We start from the raw sequence: 25,871 nt of genomic DNA on the forward strand, positions 1-25,871 counted from the left end.
AGTGGGAATTTCGCCCAAGTGTACGGGAATTTTCAGTGCCTGGCGATTATGCCACCCGCCTTCTTTTAGAGTTAATTAGGTTGCAATACTTCTCGGCAAATGCTTCTGACTCAGCTGGTGGAGCACTTTAGCTGTAAATCTCCATATGGCTGTACCATCCAGAAGTGTCCCTCATTGTACAAATATACAGTGTACTTAATTGTTTTTTTTTTTTTTTAGGATCAAAAATGTACCCAATTTAATCATCTCAAGTGTATTTAACAAGCAACAACTTTAAAAGCAAGTTCGATAAAGAAAAATGGTGTAAATAGGAAAAGGTATTAAGAAAAGCATTGTGTAAAGAACCCATATTTAATTAATATAAATACTGTTTGGTCAAGCAAAAATAGTATTATAATTAGACAAATTTGATTAAAAGTTGTAAGGATCATATATTTAGTATAGAAGTAAATATGTTATCATTAAGTTGTATAGATGATAAAAGATGTGTTTCATAAGATGGGATAAACGCTCTACCGTATTATAATTCTAAGATAGAAGAGACGTAGTTAAAGTCTTAGATATAAGTTTTAATGGTTATATATCGCAAACACCTATGCACAGATTTCTCCAATGATCCTAACTTAACAAACTTCAGAAATTATAATTATACGAAATTTCGTATCCAAAATGTGGGAAGTAGAAAAGTACACAAGGGGTTACGCATCCTATCTATTGTTATTGATTGCTCACGATTATTGTAGTAGAAAAAAATTGATAACGGTCTTGGGCATAACGGTCCGGTTTCATTTCTATGGAAGGTCTCAACAGCTTTCACTTCTGAATGTAGAACAAAAATCACCTAATTAATATTCAGGGATTTTGCAACTTTAATTACACGGTAGGACTCAAATTTATAACAATTTTATTGATATGACCTTATAAGATAAGGTAGGTTTACTACTACGCATTAACATTTCACTACATATACTGAATTTATGCTAATATTGGACAAAGGATAGTTGTGTTCAATTGTTTGATACTTTTAATTTAACAGAAATCAACGCCTTGAATGAAAAGTAGTGAGCTGTTCCAAAACAGGCATAGAAACGCGATGTACTGAAGTAGTACAAATGCAAGTAGTACAAGAAAGGAAGGAGACTATAATTAACGAACGATATCAAACCAAACGAAGAGATAACGCGAATCATCGGAGCTTATCAGTTGCAGCAAGTGATCTACTAATAGTGGCAGAACATCTATGAAGCTGATGATGATGAATGTTGATCAAAGTAATAAAAGTAAATTGGATAGTTGATATTATTCCAGTTGATATGGCAGAAAACAGTAAATTGTCTCTAGTAATTTTTAAAACTGCAAGACAATAATACTACTATAGAATATGTTGAAACTCGCATTAGTGGCATTCAGTCTAAACTGTCGGAGAAAGAATCTAATTGTATGTCTACACCTCATGGTGTAATTATTGTGTTCTTTTCTCTAATATGAAGATTTTGCTTAGATATCTTCTTTTAGTTCACGATACTTTGGTAGAGTGTATTAAATATTGGTAAATACTGTTTATTAGGGGAAGAAACTTGGTTAATAAATATTTTTTTTAAAAAAGAATGTGTTTTCTTCATAACTGGAAAAACTACTACACTATAATTTGTAAAAAAAAGTTATTATATAATAAGAATAATTTTTATCCAATACTGAATATTTGCTTATCTTGTGCATTCATTCGAATAAGGACATGGCGAATTGTCGGTAATATCTACTAATCGCATTTCGTAGTCATTAAAGATAGTCATTCTATACTATATGTCTTCGTCCGGCAAAAATAAAATACTAATCATCCTATATTTTCTTCCAATTTGTTTTAGAGGATTGCCAGAAGTGTATGTATATGCCACTTTGGTTTATTTACATGTAGCAGTAGTTTAATAAAAATAGTAGAGTAATATAATTCCTATGAATGTTTAATTGATTTATAAATAACACTGGTCTACACTGGATTTTTTACAGAAACGAATGTCGCCAATCTTTATAGATTTTGAGGTGCTGAACACGAATATCACACTTAAAATTAGCTGGTAGTTCAGGGTTGCCAGTAAATGTAGAATTTACTTAAATAATTCATTGTTTTTCTTTTTGTTTGTTAGGTTTTAATCAGGAACGTATAATTACGTCCTTATTTATCGTTGCGGAATATGTTATACCTCTTTTTATTCGTCGATGACGTTACTTTTTGAAACTTTAACAATCATTCCGGTAACTGTTACCGTTGGGAAATTCAAAAATATTCCATATATTCCAAAATATCCCATTTTTAGAGGAAAACTCAATTTTTTTTATTTTTTACTGGCATACATACCTTTACAACATGTACATTAAAAATGTAATATTGACTTCCGTATGCCGAACGGAACTATAGGACAATACATTCAGACAATGTAACTATCATTTCAGTAGTCTGTACAGGGGTGGGGATTTTATGTACTGAAATATAGCACGAAAGATTCCATTTCTGCAAAATTGAGACTTTTTATGCCTACAGCTGGCAACCCTTCAATAAATAACTAGAAAGAATGCTGAAAAAGTTATTCTAAGACTGGTAACATTATGTTCCCTCAAGAAGACCGAACTGAGAATAAATATTATTCTTTGAAGTAAAATACTGTAAATTTCCTTTGTCTGCTACATTTTTGGCCAAAAAATAAATTGGTAATCGGACCTTCGTTATTGCTGCACAAAAGTAAATTGTACACAAATTTATTTCCTAGGATAAATGAATGCACTCACCTTCAATGAATACGCCGTTTCTTTGCTTTTATCTTGTAAGTTGTGTCTGGAGCATGCCTCTGTAGCGTCCAGCAGAAGTCAGCCAACATTACAGCTGTCCACCGACCCGTGCATCGATGTTCCATGAGAGAAATATCTCTGTGAAATCTCTCGCCGTGTTTATCACTGAAAGCACCACAGTTCTCTGGGAAGACATCGAGATGTGAGTGAAGAAAGATAATTTTCAGTGTCATGTTGCAGCCAATGTTTTGATAAGCAAGAGTTAATTCATCCATAAAATCCCTGTAATAGTCGGTTCTCTTGTTTCCCAAGAACAATGTGGTCAAATTACGAAAACAACGCCACGCATGCAGCTGATCAGGGGTTAGAGTGGCCTCAAAGTCAGGGTCATTTAGGAGCTGGCGTATCTGTGGACCAATGAATATTCCCTGTTTGATCTTCTCTGTATTTAATCGTGGAAACTTCATGCACAAGTATCCGAATGCTGCTTCATTCGTGTTCACCGCCTTTACAAACGCTGTCATAAGTCCCAACGTAATATGCAGTGGTGGGAGAACAATTTTCGGAGGGTTCACTAGAGGTTCATTGACAATATTTTTGAGCCAGGAATCTGAGCTGTTCTTAAAGTCCACTCCTTTTGTGTATAGTGTTTATATCTTGTGCGACTGTCCCACTCACATATATAACAACAATACTTTGTATAACTTCCTTGCAAACCCAACAAAATCGAAATTACTTTGAAATCTCCACATACTAGCCATTCATGCTGATTGTAACTAATGACGCGTAGACTAGATTTCAACGTAGTGTACGTTTCTTTCGATAAAGGAGCATACGCGACAGGGATGGACTGTCTTTCGTTATTATTATGTAACAGTACAGTCTTCACGCTTGTTTTGGAACCATCTATGAATAGTCTCCACTCGTCCGGTTTGTATGAAATATATAGGTCATGAAACACTCCTACAACATCACTGCAGAATGTAATGTCACCTTCAGTACTGAAATGGTTCTCAAGTTTTTTCTTACGATCCCGAAAAACTGACACTCGCACTGTTTCAGTTAGAAGGTTCCACTGCTGCAGTCCTGAGACTAACACTTCAGCTTTACACTTCGGGAGGTCTAAATCCCTAATCAGATCACTGAGTTCACATTGTGTGATTTTGTGTGTTTCTCCTGGATGAAGATGGCGTAAATGAAGGATCAACAACACTGGAGGATGGATGCACTTCTTCGGCTGTATGTGTACGAGCAGCATTCTCGCTATCACTGCTTGAAGTTGTTGCTTTTGGGATAACAGGAACTGGCAGTCCTTGTCCATGAGGCACAGGGCGAATTACAGATGAGATGTCAGGGTATTCGATATTTCTCTTCCTTTTGGTATTGATTCCGTTCTTCAAGGGTGGTGTCATACAAAAATAGCAATCAGACACATGATTTGTTGGTTCACGCCAAATAGCAGGAACGCCAAACTTCATGGAGACGTTTTTCCCATGCATCCAAGCACTTAGTATGGAAGAACACGACGTACAACACACGTGTGGAGCCTAAGATTTGTCTTGCTCACCCACTCGACAACCAGTAAGTGGTCGCCTTCTATTACCACAAATAGCGTCTGCACAAATATAACAAAAGGTATCAGGATTGTTCTTGCAGGTGCGGAGCATTTTCATGAAAACCGACACTCGTTCAAATAACACAAACACTCACAGTTTAATTCAAATACTTTACTGTATATATATTCACCATCAACCACCTCTCAACCAAGACAGATTACAGTACAGTAAAAGAGAGAGCGCGGACACACACACGCACGCAGTCAACAAGTTTCAGTCTGTCGAATGATCAGGTGATTGGATCGTGGGCACATGAGTGAGCTTTACGCATTGTTGCCAGATCCAACAAGTACAACTTGCTTAACGACGCCAGCAAAACCGTTGTTACACTTCTTTGTATATTGTTATTATGACAACAACGCAATTCATTTGTTCCCTAAGTACGTGACATTTACCCCTTCGAAATTTCTTGTCAATACGGTCATCCCATGGGAAAAACATTTTTTGTGTAGATGTGAATAGAATATAAATTGTTGGTGAAAACGTATATTTTATGATTATATTTATCCGAGGATTGCCAGCTGTAGACAGAAAAGAGTCGGAATTTTGCAGAAAGGGAATTTTTCGTGAAATATTTCAGTACATAAAATCCCCCACCACAGTACAGACTACCGGAATGATAGTTACATTGTCTGAATGTATTGTTCTGTTCTGCATACGGAAGTCAATATTACATTTTTAATGTACATGTTGTAAAGGTATGTAAAATTTCGGCATTCCGGTAGAATGGATAATATTTTTTTCACAGTTCGGCTCGCTTCGATCATGACGACATTTACAGGAAACCTTACCAATATTGACAGGTTACTTTACAAATATAAATTATAATTTTACTATTGCAGGGTTACCAGTAAAAAAATTGAAAATATCGGATTTTCCTTTAAAAAGGGATATTTTCGAATATATGGGTATATAATTTCCCAACGGTACCAGTTACCGGAATGATTGTTAAAATTTCAGAAAGTACGGTCATTGGCGAATAGTAAGAGGTATAATACATTACGTAACAATAAATAGGGACGTAATTATACGTTCCTGAGTAAAACCTAAAAAAATAAATGTGAAAAACATGAATGTTTAAGGTAAATTCCACATTTACTGCCAACCCTGCGCTACCAGCTAATTTTAAGTGTGATATTCGTGTACAGCGCCTCGAAATCTATAAAGATTGGCTACTTTCGTTTCGGTAAAAAATAAAAAAAAAAGTGAAAATTTGTTGACCAGTGCAATGTTACAATGTCAGGTGATTTTTTAAGTGTAAACTCAATTTCTTTTACAAGATTATAAAGGAAAATTACTACATTTTTCTCATTTGTGATTCTTAGAGACCTTTGAAGATTTCGTAAAGCAAGTAATCGATTACTTTGGCGTCACGTACATTGCTGAACATAATGCTATGCACTATAAGCATCCTGCACTTTACTCCTGCACTTTATATCATCATTGTAGTAATGTAATATTTACTTTCTGAGATGTGATATTGAAATTCAAAATTCCCTCCTGAAAAATATTTTTTAAATACGTGGATTGGGTTCCAAGAAGCGATATACATACATACATATATATAACAAGTTAGTCATTGTTTCCAGCTAATGAATAATAGGTATATTAGAGTTAGCATGCACGTTTCCTGTTTAAGCGAAAGTAATTTGTAATTGAATTTTCGATAAATTTGTAGATATGATAGATATAGACCTTGTTCAGATATTTGTGCAGATGTAACTAATATTTCCGTTTCATATGTTTTAAATGTAACGCCGAGATATAAAAGAGAAAATTACCAGTTCAAATAAAATGCTTGATGTCCTTCCTACAGATTTATTGACGTTCTCTGCAGGGATCACTAGAAAACTATTCACAACGGTGCTAATGCAATTACTTAAATTTTGCATGGAGTGATTTTAAACTTTAAAATTAAAATTTGCTATAGTGGTTTCTTTAATTAAATTAACGTCATCCATATTTGCAAATTATGATATAGTTGATTGAATTAGTGAAATACTGCATATTATTGAAACACTTTCCTGACATCAAAACAGCTTCAATGTAGAAATTACAAATTTTTAACGTTTTAGTTTTATACCATAAACTGAAAACATGTTGGACAATGTAGTGAATGCAAAGGAGGAGAAAGAATATATTTCAAACATTATAAATTCTATTCTTATTAACAGTTCTTTTTTCTTTCAGTCTTAAGGAAAACCTCAATCTTCAAAACCGATATACACGGTAGATCATCTTGCTTCTCTAGAAACGATGGAAGCAATCATTGTCTTTCGGTTTGAAACCCTGAACCTGTCAAAAAGCTAGAAAAGTATGCGACGGGAGGTACTGAAATCAAATAAGTCGCCCAAGTTCTTTTGCTCTTTTGTGAAGTGAACTCATATACACTTGGTAAACCGCAGACAGGGTAGCAGAAAACTGTACGTGCCAAGTAACGTAATTTCACCATTATAGGCTATTCTTAAAGGCACTTGTCTAACTTTTTGAAAGGTTCACTTTTTTCGATGAAATATATTTGACAGGAAACAGCTCAAATCATGTATTTACTTAATATTTTGAACTCACCAGGGCATATTCATTGAATGATATCTACAGTATAATAATTTATACAAGTAGAAGTAAGTCTCTACTTTAAGATGGTTTACATATCTAAGCTCCTAAATTTGAAAACATATACGACGAGTCCAACTTCAATCATTTCATCGATTCAAAGAGTTTTTTATAAGTTATTAAGATATAAAATCGAATTTAATTTGTTGGGATAATACTTTTATATATTACAAGACCTGTAACTTCCAAATATTATTAGGAAGCTCTTAATCGTACCGAAATAAACAAAAACGAGTGTGGAGCACGAAACCAATTTACAGAAAAGTCAAATTAGTCTCTGCGAAGGCGTACGGAATGGACGAGCGGTTTGGCTCAGTAGTCTATGAAACATACGTTTGTGTGTTCAAACTCCGAAGAAAGTCTATACTTGTTCGTTCTCAAAGTTTGATCTTATTTTCATCAGAAGACTGAGACCATTTCTTTTAATAACTCTTTGGGAACTACTTTTATCGATTAGAACAGGACATTACATAAATTGAAAATATTAATTTCATAGCTGAAAACAAAACGTTAAGAATATTCAATATTTCATTGTTATTCTCTGATTTCTCATCAAAAACTATTTATAAACAGTGACATTACTCTTATTGTCATATCTTTATCAGGAGATTTCAGAGTTAGCCAATGAGGTCTACGATACCATATGATACTTAAGCTTTCTATAGATATAGCTATTTTGGTCTCTATTGTAAATTGTATTTAATCTCTATTGTAAATTGTATTAATTCAATAGAAACACATAGAGAAACTTCAAGCCTAAGTAAAAACGTAATATGGTAAGACTCGAACTAAACTTTAAGAGTGCCTTACGATCTACAAGACAAACGTCCTAGACCTCTAGTTTTTTTTCCTATAAGTTAACTGATTAACTGAATGTATCTCAAGTAACTTCACTCGGTATTTTGTACTCGGTTATACGTTTTAAAGTTATTTTCGTTAACCTTGAACGACATGTACACCAACACAAAAACTACAAGGACAGTTAAAATTGCAATAGCTTTCCCATCAGGAACCCCAACCAAACCTCATTCCCCAAAGGCTCATGTTCTAGCTACTTGCCGGCGGGGAGATCAACTGAAACTAAATTTTATTGTCTGAAGTTAAGGTTATTTGCCCTGGTGTAATATTTCTATTGATTTTTTATGTTTACCATATTCGTTATTTTGTTCAATGATGTATGTTGTTGATATATGTTTTATTATATTTTCGTCTATATATATTATATAAAATATCAGAGTTATTTATGATCCATCATGGAAATTTACTGTTGTACCGCACCAGAAACAAAGATCCGGTTACTCATTCGAGTCAGAATACAAATTTCTAAGAGAATGTCAGAATGAATCAGTGAAAAGTAACCTGGGAGTAAGCAACCTCCTCCGAGAGAAGCGTGAAGAGCGAGTAAGGGGGGCAAAAGCTACTGGCAAAAATGTAGTTTTAAATGAATAAAGCATCACTAATAATGACCCTTTAAAATTTAGCATGACAATTTTATAATGAGCATTTACAAAGAGTAATACTGCACTAGGAGTGTACGCAAAAATCTTTCTGGAAATAAATATAAATCCTTGAGATTACAATTGTTATTCTTATTTGTCTTCCTCTTCTTGGCTCAGACATGAACCATTAACCACTTTCTTCAAATCGCTGAATTCAGTTTTTCCGTGTTTCTTGTCGAAGCCCAGATTTCTAGCGATCTGAGGGACATTTTGTCCAGGTGTTGGTAAACTTATGATTTCTTCTCACAGAGTAGCAGATAGTTGTTCTCTGTAGCCTATAGCCAGGAATTTTGACAGTTTGTAGAAATTTGCGCTGCGATTCATATCAGCAATATCATTAAAGTAGATATTTCTACTGTGCATCATCAGCATCATTATGATCAGAAGTATGCCGCCATTATTGGCGGGTCACTTGCCGCAGCTGGAATCTTTCATTCTCCATGTTCTTACATTAACCGCTTCATCCTCACATACGATTTTAGTTTTGATTGCCCATACCCTAATTCTGTTTTGATATATTCTAATTAGTGCCATTTCTGTCTTTTGTGCCATTATACACCATCTAGCATCTCCCTAATGATACAGTTCCACGTTAACCAATATCGCAATCATTATTTCGTTCTCTTCTTAATAATATCTGGATTTTTCCCGCTATTTATAAGACCCTCTCATTCTTTTCCCTCTCGATTCAGCTTTTTCTCTCAATTCTTCTCCACACCAATATTTCAAAGCTTTCAATTGTTACTCACCATTTTTGGGTAATATAATTGTGTATAGGTAAATATCTTAGTCATCTATTGCGTAAATGCTGCTTCAATAATACTGTTTCAAGAGTTTAATTCAACAGATTTCATTATTTCACTTTCGGCTACAAATTCCTTATAACTGAAATTAGGAGGTTAAGGAAAAATCATGCTTGGTTGAAGGTAGTAAAAATGAAAGAAAGGAAAAACTTATTCTAATAGGGAACAGGAATAAGAAAAAAATCTCTAGTTCAATATATGCTGCCCACACACAAAATGATAAACTTTATTTTCAACGTTTCAGATGGATTATGCCCAGACGTTTGTATATTCAATTAAATAATCAAGAGTTAGCTTTCATATAAAACGCTACAAAAAAACTGTTGATTGAAACTTTTGCTAGCTCTACTATATTGCAGTATACTTAAGACAATTCTATGCATACAAGAAAAAGGGCATTAATTTATTTTTAATTGGACCACTGGAGATCTGTTGTTGACTGGTTCGAGAGAGCTTTTACTACACAACCAAACCTCATCCTATTATTTCTGATACATTCAATAAGAAAGAGTGGAGTAATTTATCGTTACATTGATTGCTTCAATGCCTATATTACTGTAAAGGGTGTTGTTTCTATGTGGATTAGAATTATTGTAAAATAATACTGTGAAGGTGAGCTATTGCTTAATGGGGTATCATGCCTTATAATTCTGAAGTAATAAGAGGCCGTATAGTTATTATGTCGGAATGTGATTGTAGTGCTTCGTACACTGCTACTATGGTTAATAAAGCTAAAGCGTGTGTTTAATACTGCATTCAACGCCATCAGGAAGAGGGAGAAGAAAAACTACAGAAATACCCCAAATCAGGAAGGAATAGAAAAATTACCGCAGAGGACGATAATGCACTCGATTCTGCTAGTAGGATTACATGAAGCTGAATTCATCACATAATTCCAACCGTAAAAGAAAAATTTCCTATAGAATACAGTGCCACAAGAATGTCATTTTCGTTGCAATATCTGCCAGATACGAAACAGTTCTGGGACACTGTGGTTTGAACAGACGAGAAAGTCTTCTCTTGCCCCAAGCTGGAAGACTATCTATGTTGCGCCACAATTACGCTCGTTATTCACCAGACCATATCGTAAAGAGAACAAGATGTGGAAGAATGAACGTTGCTTTCTGCAGTTCGGTAAGAGCAGAAGGAGATGGACAACGGGTAGGATGGATTCTGGAAAGTGTACGAAAACATAAGAACGACTTATGTTACCAACTGTCAAGGTCATATATCCGAAAGACGAATTACCTATTATTAGTAACGTCCAAGATAACAGTAATGTCCATACTTCGGTAATAACTAAACAGTGGTTCAAGAGACATGCTGATATTTCTCTCCTCGATTGGCCGTCTAAATTCCCGGACATGAACCCCATCAAACAGATATAGGCATTAATGGTGCTGAACTGGGAACCGAGAAGACAGAAAACTGGTGAAGCTCTGAAGAACAATGTTCGAGAAACCAGGGAAAGCTTAGAAGGTCCGGCTTGCGTTCGTCACTAATTGTTTCCATCCTTCGTCGGACCAATGCGGTGATAGATAATCATGGTGTGTGGACACGCTATAAGGTTTAAAATTATAAAACGACTTTTACGATTGTTGAAGAGTGTTTTGTTTGAGACAAATATTAGTTTGAATATATGAAATATTAATGAGCAGAAGACAAATAAAAATATTTACTTCCTAAACATTTGGAAGTGACAAGTCAGACTGAAATATTTTATTTTGTTCTTTTTGTTTATTAGCTGTAGTTATATTTTCCTTTTTTGCTATGGGAATTAAAAATTCTCGTTATTCTTTGAATTTTCTATGGGAAAATGGAAAAAATCCTGGACAATTTTGAAACACTAGATGTTAAAGCATTGATGAATATACTATTTCATTTCATTACTTATGTGAAAATTATTTTTCCAGTTTTTTATATATGAGAATTAACATTTAGCTTTATTCTTCTAAGAAATTTAGAAAATGGGTATTCAAAACAGTTTTGGTTTTCAAACACTTAAAAACGAAAGAGCATATAGACTATTTCATTTTGTTCTAACCATGAAATGACCATTTCTTTCTTACTTCTCTTCGTTCTTTTTTTGTTTTCATTTTGGCTCTTAATATTCTTATCTAGTCCATCGCCAGTAGTTTGCCTGAAGGCATAGCAAACAAGTGAATTTGACACGTGCCAATATACCTTCTGAACAAGGTTGGATGTGTAGTATTTCACTATCATGGTTTGGTGGAAAAATATGTATATCTTCGTTTCTGTACTGTAGAGGTCCATCAATGTATAGGCCCCGGTGCTTTCAAAAGGTTAAATTAATACGTAGGTTGAGCTGCTTTCTCTTAAATATATTCTATCGTAAAGAGTGTACTTCCGAACAGTTAGCTAACTGCCTTAAAGGGTAACCTTTAAAGGTGAAATTACGTTATTTTAGAAGTATAGATTGCATTTACCCCATCTGGTGTTTGCCAAGTGTTTATAACTTCACTTCAGAAAGAGAAAATAGCCTTTGGCCATATTTGATTTCCGTACATTTCGTGGCGGTCACTTGGCTAACATTTTTTCAGGTTCACTGTTTAAAATTTGACATCTCTCCTTTTTGTAAGTTTATATCGTCATTTTGTTGATTTTCATGTTTATTTAAAGTCCTTTTCTAAACCGAAAGGCAGTGAATATTTACATCATTTCATGAGAATCAAAACCATCTACCGTGTATAACATTCTTGAATGCACCGTACTTCAGTTGATTATTAGGTGAGTGCTACAGTATTGGGTTGACATTCCAGCGGTCTCTGATCCAATTACAGGTCGCGCACCTTCCTTTTTCGTTTCTTTCTGTACGCTTACAATTGACGCGCCGTATTTGTTTTGAAATAAAGTAGTTTTGTATTTGTATTTAAAAATTGTATGTTGTAAATTTAGAGAATAATCTCCGAGTACCCAGTTACAAATTTATGTTTCTGCAATAAATTTAACTGTTAACAACCAACCGATTTAAACAAACAAAAAAATTATGGCAACCATCTTCGAGCCCGCCATCTTGAATTCAGTTCAAAATTTTCAAATAGAAAGAGTGTCACAGGACATCGTTTTGGGGTAGCGTTTTCCTGGAAGCACAAATCTAGTTGTTTTGAAGCTACAGATAATCATATAGGAGTTATTACGTTTGAAAAACGAAATGCTTCTATGTAATGTTATTTTATTGTACTTATACTATAGATTTGTAAGAATTTTGGATGTATTTTACATAAAGTTGAAACAAATTCATAGATAAATTTATGAACTGCAAATAAGTGTTTTTTTTTTCATCAATATGATTCATTCACTATTATGAGGAAAAAGAAAAATTATAACCTGGAAGAAATTGAAATATCCGTTATTTATGTAATAGATTTGTGGTAAGTTTTTAATAAGTTTTCAATCTTATTTGCTACATGTTCACTTTTGTCACATCAAGGAAAATATTGGTTATTGGCCTTCACTATCTGTAAAATAAACTGTTTCTGATCCTCATTTTTCGTAAAAACGTTGTTGTAATCTTCTGCTCGTTTCACTCCCCTTTCCGCTGCATCGTTTGTTACGGAGATGAATTTAACTATTGTCCTTCCTTGAAGATAGACATTGTTATTTGACGATGAATTCGGATCACACTCAAGAAACCTTTTGGGATATTTTAAATCTCTCGAGAAAAAATTGCTTGTAGTAACAAAATCACTGATATCTCTTTTCATAAGAATTTTTATTGTATCAGATCTTGCGTCAAGCCTCTTTGCTGTTTCACGGTTTTCCCTTAAAGTTTAATTCTTTCATTTTTTTGTTTTTCCACTAGTTAACCTCATCATGATATAATCCCAACGCTATGTATTCCTCCTTCAATTACCAGAGACGCCGAAAAAGTTGAAAGAGAGACGCTTCAGATAATTCATTATATATTTGTCCATTACTGTATAAACGTTTCAAAAATTGTAGGTCTTTCCATGGTGAATGGGATACTTGATCACATGTAAATCAAGCTTGAAGCTATAGTCGTATCAGAAAAATACATGCTCTCCAAAGTCCCGTTTTTATTTGCTTCGTTAAACGAAATTGTTGGCGAAAGAGGAATATTTTTAAATAGTAGATTGCTTTTCCACCTTGGATGGTGAAATGCTCCAGGTAAACGAAAGAAAACTCTTCGACGAGGTATGCCACCCAAGAATATGATGGTCAGTTCTAAACATTCTTTGTAATCTTCTCTGCGGTGTCTTGCTTCTACAAGTTTGATATGAAAATCCAACGCTTCATTTCTTACATCTGAAATGTTATTCGTTACGTGATCATCATGAATTTCTGGAATAAAGATAGTACAATCTATTTTAGACCACTCGCTCTGAAAATGCTGAAATAGGGGAATGTCCGGTCTAGATGCAAACGGAACACAATACTTGTCAAAAACACATTTTGAAACCAATTCGTGAATCTGGTGTCTACAAAGAAGGTATAGAAGATTATTTTGGAGCATCTGCTCTAGGAGAATGCAAGCACCATTCACACGACACATATTGCAGGGACACAGTCTGATAACAAACTGCCTGCACGAACTTAAATAGTTGCATTCTTCAAGCTAATGAAATGTAGTAAAAGCAATATGTTCTCTCCATGACGGCAAACTGAAAACACCAATTAGTCACTCGTGACCATCTCCTGTAATAATTATTGATAACCTGTTGACAGTCTCTCTATCAATCAAATTCATCAGTAGTTTTCCGTTCCATTGCACAACTAACGCACTTGATGCACTCCAAAATTGTTTTTATTGTCTTATGCAACTCCGCTACTGATTTGCTCTCAGCATCAATGAACGGAAGACCTATTTATCACTAGTTACTCTACATTATGCCCTAATGCTTCTGCGGTCGCTGTCAGAATATATATTGTTGCTCTATCAGTGGCCTTATATCGATCAAAAGCAGCAACCTGTCTTGCGGTAATAAAAGTACTTTTCCCCTTTTAAATCTGGTGAAGAGTCTGGGTGCACACAAGCATCCATACTTATCTAACATCCTCAACTAGGTTTTACTCTTCATTACTTGAACTGCTCTTTTGGTGTACAAAATTCAAACAAATCATTTTCAGAATTGCATTTTGAGATTGCGTTCCTCTTTCTTTTGAAGACGTGCATATCTTTCTTGTTCTTTTCCCGCCAAACTCATGTCTTGACTTTTAGTCGTGTAAGAGTTATTACATGTGAAAAAGAGAAAAATCTTTTCACATGTAATAATCCTTAGACGACAAGAGCTATCTTTCAAAAAGTGCAAGATTTGTGTTTCTAGTGAAACGCCAAATCAAAACGATGTCACATGAGCCTCTTCCTATTTAAAAATTTTGACCTCAATACAATATGACGAACTTCAAGATGCTCGCTATGGCAATGCTACAGAACATTGCGTGTATTTCTTCCTCTAGTTCCATTACTCAGGGTATCTTCGCATTCCATTAAGCCGTTTCTAAATTACAAAAGTTTATTCCATATTTTTTCCATATACTGTGCATTGCAATCAGATACAAAACTTTAAGTCGATTGAAGCACTATTTAATATTATTCAATGGAGCTATTTTTCTCCTGCCTTAATTTTGTCCCATATGGAACCATTTTAGAAGGTTCTTTCAAAGAAATTCAGAAATCAAACATTAAAGACCACCCTTATATATATATTCACGAGCTGAAATGTGGGGGCAGGGGGCAGGTATGAGTAAATAGATGATCAACGATCAATGCGCAGTAAAATTAGTTACACCACTAGTCGTATCTCTTTCATTCTCCAGATTTCTACTTCTGATCTCACGTTTTTTAGCCGTGGAATTTTATTTTAGCGGGCCATCTTGACGCCGGGTTACTTGACTCGGCCTCTTTTAACCAGGGGACTTTTTGACTCGGTTTTTGTCGGGGTGCCTTTAGACTCGGGTAGTTTTGGCGTAACCGTTTTGACCCGTTCCCTTTTTGACGCGGGATACTTTTGACCAGGGCGCTTTTGACTCCGGCATTTGTTCTTGCTTTCTTGTCTGTGCAATACTAAAATAAAACTATATATTTTCACCAGCTGAAATGCGGGGTGAAGGAGGCAGAAAAGAGTAAATCGATTATCCAAGGCGCAGTAAAATTAGTTACACCAATGGTCACATCTCTTTCTTTCTCCTGATTTCCACTCCTGTTCTCAGTCTTTTTAGCCGTGAAATTGTATTTAACGAGCCGTTTTAACGAGGAGCCTTTTTGTCTCACTTCTTTTTCTCACTGAGCCTTTTTAGCTCGGGTCGTTTTGACGCAGGGCCATTTTGATGCGGAGTCACTTTGACCTGGGTTTTCTTTGACATAGGACCCTTTTGACTCGGACTCTTTTCTCGCGACGTCCTTTGAACTCGGGTCCTTTTGACTAGTAGCGAGTTTTGGGGCGGGGTAGTTTCCACTCGGGCACATTTTCCTCGGGACTCTTTTGCTCTGGAGCGTTTTGACTCGGGCCTTTCTATCGTTGCCCTTTTGTCGAGCCTTTTTGATATCGAACCATATATATATATATATAACACAGAATCTGAAATATCTGGTACAGGGTGCGTGTGTGAGAAAATTGATGATCCAGGGCTCAGTATAATTAGATACGTCACTGGTCATATCTCTTTCTTTCTCCCGATTTCCACCCCGGGTCTCAGGCTTTTTAGGCGTGGAATTTTATTTACCAGGCTCTTTAGACAAGTGGCTATTTTGACTCGTCCCCTTTTAACGTTGTACCTTTTTTGACTCGGGGCTTTTTCTCGCGGTGCTCTTTCGATTCTCGCCCTTTTGACGCGGGACCGTTTTGACCCCTGTTCTTTTGAGGCGTGTTCCCTTTTGACACAGGCATTTCTGAGATAGGCCCCTTTTGACTCGGGCTCTTTTGAGAACATGGCCGTTTTGACTCGGAACCTTTTGTCACGGGTCCCTTTTGACACGGGCCCTTTTGACTCGGGCATGTAGTAGTAAATTTCCGAAGAGTGAAAGGCGCTAGTAACAGTTGTTAGCAGCTATTAATTCAACATATAAGAGAATAAATTCAAAAACTGAGAATACGAATCTTTTAGGAAATGACAGTGCGCTGATGCTTGTAATCTATGCGTTTACTCCCTATACCTACGTTATTTCCGTAATCAAAATAGAAACACTTCAAAATTAATCACAATTTCTTATCAATATCCCTTCCTTGGAGTACTGAGCGGTGACTTACCCATCACGGCGATGTAAAGGCACTTTTGGCGACGAGGATACATATAACTTCGTAAACATTGATTGTTATTACGGTATATTTTTGTACACTTAACATGCACAAAATATTCCCGAACCTTCTTAATCGGACACTGATAAATTCAAACGAAGAATCCCAGTCTAGCTGGTTAAAAGCTTCAACTTCACGCTGTACGCACTCCATCGCTATTCTGTAGAAATCTTGTCTCCAAGCTCGTATTTAAACCATTTTTACATTAACGTCATAGCATTTGATACTTTACTTTTTGTTACAAATCTCCTCCTGCTAATTTAAATATATTTTTCGACAGAAGAATTCCACTTACTTTGCTATCCCGTGAAACTAAAAAGGAATTTTCAGATCTAATAAAAATGTAAGTTCAATCAATTTCCACATTTTTCAACATATTTCGTCTACGGGGAAATTATATGTTTACAAATTCGTTCCGGTATTGTCTTTACGACAAGGAATGTTAGTTTCATTAATGAAGAAGAAGATTGATATCATGAGAATGTTCCCACGATCATCATCTTAATCTTTTTCCCTTGTTGGGGGACACGGTGGCTTAGTGGTAGAGCGTTTGCCTCCGGTGCTTGGGGACACTGGTTTGATCCCAGCTCGAGCCGTGTGGACTTTGTGGTGGACACACACCGTGCTCGTGGGTTTTCTCGGGGTTCTCCCGTTGCGTTTCACCTTTTTCATTCCACCATTTCATTCATTTCTCATCATCACCGTCTCCTTTAGCCTAACCGACATAATCGTGGGACGTAAAACTGAAAGGTTTCATTTCATTTTTTCTTTCCTCGTTTCACTGTCAAAGCTACATTTAATTTAGTTTGAGATTTAGTAGTGATGTAAACAAACAGGCGGAGTTCGCATTGCATTTTCTTTCCGAGGTCATTTGTACAGGTAAATTATTACTATTTTAATCAACTTAAATCTTAAACTAGTCCACATTATAAGGTAGTAGTAGTAGTAATAATAATAGTACTAATCATACAACAAGATGTTACTTGTCAGATCTCACCCCAATATTCATTCATCATCAAGCAAGATGTAACAAGTGGCGTTTATATCACGTATATAAAGTAAGCAGTACATACACAAACATAAAAAACACAGTTAACATTATTATTTGTTTTACTTTCGAAATGGTTTCCGAAATTTATCTTCTGCTTCCCTTCCTTTTCATTGGAGTTAAATAGTTGATGTGTGTCCTTGATACTGTGAGTAGAAAGGAGCATAATGGTTGGTTATTCTTTGGTACTTCTTGTGGGTTTAGATGCAGTTCTTCACATTGCATACCAATACCAAAAATTGAAACACGAATATTTTGCAAATTAATCAAATTCTCTTGTCATCATTGGAGAAATATTTTACTAAAACTAGTGAAAACATTACTTATAAATTGTGTTGAACGTGTCTCTTTTACTGTTATATTCGGTTGTTCAATAATATAGTAATATACTTGAATTTTGTGCAATGTATGGAAGGAGAGTATAAAATAGCAGTTTCTGATTATTGTAGTAGAAGTAAGAAGAGTGTGAAATGAAGATAGAGGTAGGAGCTAGAGATAATTCTGATAAAATAATTTCCGATTTTAGATCGAATTTTGCTTTTCGAGCATTCGAAAATTGTGATTTTCGAAAATGGTAATTCAATCTTCAACTTCATTTTTCACTAACATAAAAATGTATATTCGACATTTTAGTACTACAACAATTCATGGTTATGTGATTGATCTTCTAAAGTAATTATGTTGTTCTTTTACAGGATATGAATATTGAAAAAATGCATGGTGTAACGGCATTAGAAACGTACTCAAAGATTTTAAAATGTACTCCTTTTCCAATGTAATCTGCAAGCAGTAATTATTGGAAACTCATGGAAAATTCAGACTTCATGATATATTTGATGAACAAAAGAAAATATGATATCAGCAACAAAAAGAGAACGTTCGAAAAGTAGAAATATTATGAAACGTTTATTGATGTTTCATTTTTTTGGACAAACATGAACAGATTTTTAGTTGTCAAAATGAGAGTACGGATTCTTTTTCAAATAGAGGAAAATACGTACTCTAATTAACAAACTTGATCAGTCATTAAACAGACAATTATAAAATTATAATGTATTCAGTGGATTATCAATATAATTCACAATGTTATAATAGAAGTGATTGTAGTGATTGCTTTGAAGTGATTGCAATGTGTATAAAGCGAAAAATTCGTAAACCTAGTTTTGCATCTTTAATAATGGATGAAGCTACCGATGTGAGTAATTCATATCTTAATTGTGTATGATCTGATTGTACAGCTGACAATAATCTATAGATTTCGTTCACGTTTCTGAAAATCGTTGGCTTGAGTCCTTTGCAACATTGTCTGTGGACTATTTGATGACGATAAGAGGTGTTATTGGAAAGTTTTAAGATTCGGCTTGTAATGTAAAAATAGCACTACTTACAGGCTCTTGCTACGAATCTCCCTCAAAGTAGTTTCCTGCTTCCTCAACGCACCAATTCCAAGAGAATTTCCGGTTCTGCAATCATTCCAGAAAATTATCTTTCGTAAGGATGTAAGGAACGTTCTCCGCATTCACCTCGATGCTTTCAATTTAGTCAAATCTCTTTCCTTTCAGCGACAGTTTTAAGCAGCAAACAGATAGAAGTCAGCTGGGGCCAGGTCTGGGGAATAGAAAGTTGCGGAAACACAGGAATGTTGAATTTGGCGAGAAGTACCTGGGTCGATAACTCTTTGTTCGAGCTTTTCATCCATTTTGCGCAATTAATAGTTCGCCACGACACATACATGCGCCCGCACAGAACAGTTTGCTACGCTGTACTGAACAAAGATACCAGGGTGATCCTTGCAGCATGTACCAAGGTCGAACCAAGCCACCAGTTCCGCTCTAAGGGAAAATTATATCTATTCCCCTTGAGCAGTGGCACCACTCGTTCTGAAATTTTTGAATCACTCCTCGTAATTGTACTAAGAAGTTAGTCGCATAAAATAATGCTGAAGCGGCAATATTTTTGAGTCATTTGAATAGACGTCAGACAAATGTTAGAACATCGAGACCGACTGTCATTTTCGCATGTTGTATTGGAGAAAAATTAATCCTAACATTCTCTTAGACGGCCTCTAACATCAAAACCCGCATATTATTTTTCCTGACATTGAGTGAATTAGTCACATTTCTATATGTGCACAAAGAAAAGTTTTGCGTTGGATACTGAATTTAGGGGTGGCTGCTACGCGCTGCAACAATAATTCTTGTGCATTAATCCTGTATCAGAATATCGCAAGGAATTTATTTCATTATTTGAAGAAATGGCAGGTCCCGGTGGGATATAAATTTAATAAGCATTAATGGATGCTCGTGGGATTTTAGCTCCTCTAATATGCTTTGGACATGTAATTTTTATTGAAAATATTCTCAACTATTTTCCCTCTCACTGATGTACCAAATCCTATGATATTGGTTATTGTATTAGTAAAATAAAATATTTAAAGGTTGAAGTTAAGAAAAGTATGAACAATTTGGAGAACATTAAGAAAAAAATAATACAGGAAGCAAAATAGGTATTTGAGCCGGAGAAAGAGAGACTAAGATCAAGTGATGATTTTGATATATACACCAAGTTGCAATGGCCAGAAAAACCAACAAATTATTCATAGTAATATTGAGTAAGAGAGATTATCGGAGCTACGAAGAAAAAAAATCTTGCAAGAAAAGCCATCCAACTCCTCAACGAGTATCTCACTGAAACTTTCACAAGTGGAAGAACATATTGAAATATGGAAATATGCTTACTCTTACGATTCGCAACGTCGTCGAACCGGAAGTAGATTGACCGTTCCACCATAACCCCTGAAAGTTATGTGCTCTGGTCACACATGTCAGAATGTGATACACTGGAACCTGTTTTCTCAAGAAGATAAATATTGAAAACGTAAGATGTTGACAGTCGGTGGTGATTGGGATCTCTACTACGTCATTGATGCTAATCGATGTCAAATGGAACACGATACGATACACGATCGTTAGTTCCAAATGAACACCTTTACCCGGTGGAGAAAAGGGACACGCTGGAACCACAACGCAAAAATTGCTTTCTATGATTACACTGTTCAACAAATTTTGATCGAAAATATGTAAATTCTTTGAAATTGCGATTTTTACATTCATTTAAGCATAATATGAAAAGAAATGATAATAGAAAAAGTTTCTTAGCTCAGGTTGTAAAAAAACATCCTTGTACAACAGTAGCTGTATATATACAAATGTATTAATATTTATAGAACATTTAAGCAAAATCCTTGTAAAAATCTACATTTCACTTTTTTATCTATTTCACTGTGATGTGATAAGCTGGGGAGTTAAGAAGTACCCTAACCTATAGCTTTCTATACCCATGTACTTACGTTTTCAAAATTGCGCAAATACCAGTTTCACAGCGATAGAGAAAATAAAGTAACCGTGGTCAAGTTAAACATTAACAATTCCGTAATAAAAATCAGTATTAACATCAAAACATGAAAAATACGTACAAATACCTTTTTCTGCAAGAACTACACTGCAATGTAGACAAAAGGTTCAAGTGATCCCTTGTACAGGATTATGTTTATTTTATTTTCAGCGTCTTCGCTTGGCTTGCCTTTTGTAGGTTACACCTGGAGCATCCCTTGCAATAGTCCAACAGCAGTCGGCTAATATGTTAGAACTTCACTTTCCCTCATATCTCTTCTCCATGGCTGCAATATTTTGATGGAAACGCTCACCATGTTCGTCACTTACTGCTCCACAATCTTCGGGAAAGAAGTCTAGATGTGAATGTAGAAAGTGGAGTTTCAGAGACATATTGCAACCAAGGATTTCGTAGCACAATAACAACTGTGCTACCAGTTGTTTGTAATTTGTTGCTCGGTGTCTTCCCAAGAACTGTGAACAAACACTCTTCAAGCTTTCCCACGCAGCTTTCTCCTCACCTTGGAGAATTTCGTCGAACTTGTGATCTTTGAATAGTTGCCTAATCTGTGGCCCTATGAAAACACCCTCTTTAACTTTGGCATCACTTAATCGAGGGAATTGTCCTCTTAGGTACTTATAGGCCTCATCCTCTTGGTTCATGCTCTTAACAAAAGTTTTCATAAGACCTAATTTCATATGTAGAGGGGGAAGCAAAATTCGGTTACGATCTACCAGTGGTTCATGCTGCACATTCTTCACTCCCGGTTGAAGAGTTTCTCTGGTACTCCAATCACTTTTGCGGTAATGAGATCCACGATCTCTACTGTCCCATTCACATATAAAGCAACAATACTTTGTATACCCTAACTGCATACTTAGCAACAGTGCTATTACTTTAAGGTCACCACAAATGAGCCACTGAAAATCGTAATATTTAATGGCTTGAAGTAAACGTTTCAAGTTTTCATAAGATTCCTTCATATGAACTGCGTAACCTACAGGAATTGAAGGAAGTTCATTTCCAATATGTAGGCCTAAAAGCACTGCCTTTAAACTCACCTTGGACGAATCTATAAAGAGCCTCCACTCCGTTGGTTCGTAATTAATTTTAAGTGCCCTCATGAGACCATTTACATCTGTACGTGCCACAAGTGTGTCTTCCATAGTAAACAATGAAGTGAACATCTTTTCCCTATTCCGATACACTGAAATATTTACCTTTTCCTGCAATAAATTCCATTGCTTTAAGCGTGACGTTAAAATTTCGGCTTTGCTTTTCGAGATGTCCAAGTCTGATTAGATCACTTAGTTCCTCTTGAGTAAGTCTATGTGGTTCACATGGAGGTTCTTCTACAACAAACGTAGGGTCCTTCGAAGTACTTGATTCAGGAGCTTCAACTTCTTGATCATCATCAGAAAAAAGATCGTATTCTTTAGGTGGGTCAGGAACAGGTAGTCCTTCTCCATGTGGAACAGGGCGCATTGCAGAAGGAATGTTAGGATAGATCAAGGCTCGCTTCGTCTTCGTGGAAATTCTCTTCCTGACGGACGGAACCATACAAAAATAACAGTCTCTGATGTGGTCGCTTGGCTTCTTTCAAATCATGGGCACTGCAAAAGGCATTGAGCGCCCCTTCCCATTAATCCAATTTCTTAGCTTGCTGGCACAAGTGTTACACACAATGTGGGGTGCCCAAGATTTATCTTGGTCTCCAATTTTACAACCAAAGTAATATTGATAGGCTTTTCTTATTAGTGGTGTTATAGTCTGCTTTTGTGAGGAAAATGTCACTTCCCCACACACGTAGGAGAAGCTATCCGCACTGTTTGCACAATTTCGCGGCATTTTTGTTTATTGAAATCCTCAAAATGTCACTTGAAATAGTTCCGACAACTATTTAAAAATATACATTCGAAATACCAGTATTTTTGAGTACTTGTAGTTGTATTTTTATGTCCTGCACTACACAAACGTCACACCCAAAACGCTGATAACTGCACTAAACCTGTCTTTTCTAACAATAGCAGAACACTACTGAGATAAGGAACACAATAAGACCAAGCTTTCATATAGTTTCTCTAGTGTTGCCGGATCAGTGTAACATTTTACCCCAAACGAAGCGAATATATTTATTTTTAAAGCGTTATTATTAGACATGCCTGTAAAACGAAAAGTAGAGCTAATACTCGAAAATAACTTTCAAATTCGTGATCAGCACCATAAAATCAATAAGAATTAGCTGATTTTGTTCAATGTACATTTTGTTCAATTAATAATAATAATAATAATAATAGTCATACTAATAACAATAATAATAATTATTATTGTTATTAGTATGACTATTATTATTATTAGTAGTAGTAGTAGTAATAGTAGTAGTATGATTAGTACTATTAATATACATAGTATGATTAGTAAAAATAATAATAATGAGAAGAAGAAGAAAACAAATGTATTGTTGGTCCAGTTAAGTAACGAAAGTGTTGGGCCCGTCTTGAATATCCTCTAGCACCGCTATAAAGGATTTAGAATCCATAAGCAACCACGCCCTAGTTGGGATTCGAATTCGCAACCCTTGAGTCGCTGGCTTAACTCTTCAATCCACAGGAACACAAGGTCTGCAAGAAGAAGAAATAGTATAGGACAATGTTTCTCAACCTTAGTGTCGCGAAGATAAGAGAAAGTAAGATTACAATTATAATCTAATATTGGAAAATATTTTTAACAATTATTATTTTGTTCTGAATTTTTACATATTTGTACACATAAAGTCAAGAAAAAATTGGGCTACTAAACATATTCAATAGGTGCAAAGTTGGTTAAAAATCAATTTAAATGAAAGAGGCGCGATATGTAACTAATGACAACTGCATATTGAAATACCAGAATAATGCAAATGCACTTTATTTTTCATCATATGACACAAAATTAAGTTAGTTATGAAGTTTAAAAATTTTCAGACCGCCTCCATTTTGAAACAGTATGACAGATTGGATTCGATATTTGTAATATGAGTGAAGGGACCAAATTTGGTTTTAAAAAATTCGCTTTTAGGGAAGTTACTGTATCCGGTATATAAAAGAAATGGATACTACTATTATAGAAATAATAGTGAGATCTCCGCAATAGGTATATTAAAGATCATACACAAGCTTATATCAAGCCAAAAATTATACGGGGGTCGCTAGCAAGAGGATGTGATAATATCGGGTTCGTGATCGGAATTAGGTTGATAACCACTGGTATATTTTTTATATTTTATTATTATTATTATTATTATTATTATTATTATTATTATTATTATTATTATTATTATTATTATTATCTCTTTGTCGTCTTATTCGTCTTATTGCCGACCTCCTGTTCGTGTCGGTTGAGGTGTGTCAATCCAGCGACTCAAAGTTCCCGTATGGGGTATGATTGTTTGTGAATTTTAAAACCTTTATACCGGTGCTAAAGGAAACTGCAGACGGGCCGAAGTCCTTCGTTATGAGCCGAACAATATACTTTTTTTTCTCTTCTTCTCATTATTATTTTTACTCATCATACTGCTCATAATGATAATGTTAATTGTACTACTACTACTACTACTACTACTACTACTACTACTACTAATAATAATAATAATAATAATAATAATAATATAATGATAATAATAATAATAGTAAAAATAATAAAATAATAACAGTAATAATAATCATAGAAATTCATTTCTGCATTGTGGTCTCATCGTGTCTTTTTTCTCCAAGAGTAAACGTGTTCTTTTAGAACTTACGATCACCACCGATTGCTATCATTTTGAGTTTGCAATATTTGTCTTCGTGAGAAAACAGGTTAGAGTGTATCACATTCTGGCATGTATGAACAGAGTACATAACTCTCTGGCGCTATGGTGAAACTAACATTCTACTGTCGGTTCAACGACGTTGCGAATCGTAAGAGTAAGCATATTTCCACCTTCCAATACGTTCTTTAACTTGTGCAAGCTTCAATGCGATACTCGCAGAGAAGTTGGATAGCTTTCAATGTTAGACGAAGTCACTATGGAAGAAAGCCGGAAGGATTGAGGTTCACGTCAAGTAGTTATGTTTCAGAGAATATTTTTAAAGTATTATTTATGCATTTATATCAGAAATAGTAATAGTAGCACTATACTTGTATTGGAGTAATATTAAAAGTAAGGTAACAGCAGAAGTGAATGTTTTAGTTATTATTTTTTGCAATTAATTTAAGTCAAGTGTTAAATGTTTTAAAGGAGGCATCAAGTTTTACTTAATTCCTACCAGAAGTAAAATTTTGCCACACGCCACTGAATATAACTAGTAACTACGCACAAACTTATTTCCTTTCCACCCTTGTATTATAGTTTTTACACTCCAATTAGAATGTGCACACAGTCATCCTTTCACAAGATTGTTCCCATATTTTTATTTTAAACACAACTCAATGTGACTTAAGTTTAAAGCTCTCAATGACCTCACGGTTATAATCACGTTTCCTCTGCAGCAGTTGTTTTCCTTCATGTTTCATAATATTTTGTATTGAAAAACCACTTTTGATACACCATTTATAACTATTGCAGTGTTGTGTGTTAGTATTATTTTGATCCACATGGTCCTAAAGCGAACTGATAAAGTGTACTCACTGGCGGAAATGGTTTCAATTTCTGAATATTCTGCTAACTCTATTAGTTGCAATCGCGCATCATAAGCAGACCTTTGGTGTTTATGATTAGAGGCTACGAACAGATGAGGTGTAGCAATGTCACCCTACGTTTGAACAAAATAAATCAATTGACCATTCAAATTAGTTCGGTTTATACTGTAGCAGAGATT

General features: G+C 35.1%; 1 long non-coding RNA gene across 1 annotated transcript in view; it reads left to right on the plus strand.

The window, feature by feature from the left end:
- The first annotated feature begins 1,863 nt into the window (after positions 1-1,863).
- The window catches only part of LOC145683381 (uncharacterized), a 149,726-nt gene continuing 125,718 nt past the window's right edge, over positions 1,864-25,871 (plus strand). The window contains exon 1 of the long non-coding RNA XR_014131068.1: positions 1,864-1,880. This is a non-coding gene — a long non-coding RNA (uncharacterized LOC145683381). The remainder of the gene's footprint in view (positions 1,881-25,871) is intronic.

The sequence above is a fragment of the Thermobia domestica genome, chromosome 4, assembly GCF_964235325.1.
Source record: "Thermobia domestica chromosome 4, izTheDome1.hap1.1, whole genome shotgun sequence".
NCBI lineage: Eukaryota > Metazoa > Arthropoda > Insecta > Zygentoma > Lepismatidae > Thermobia > Thermobia domestica.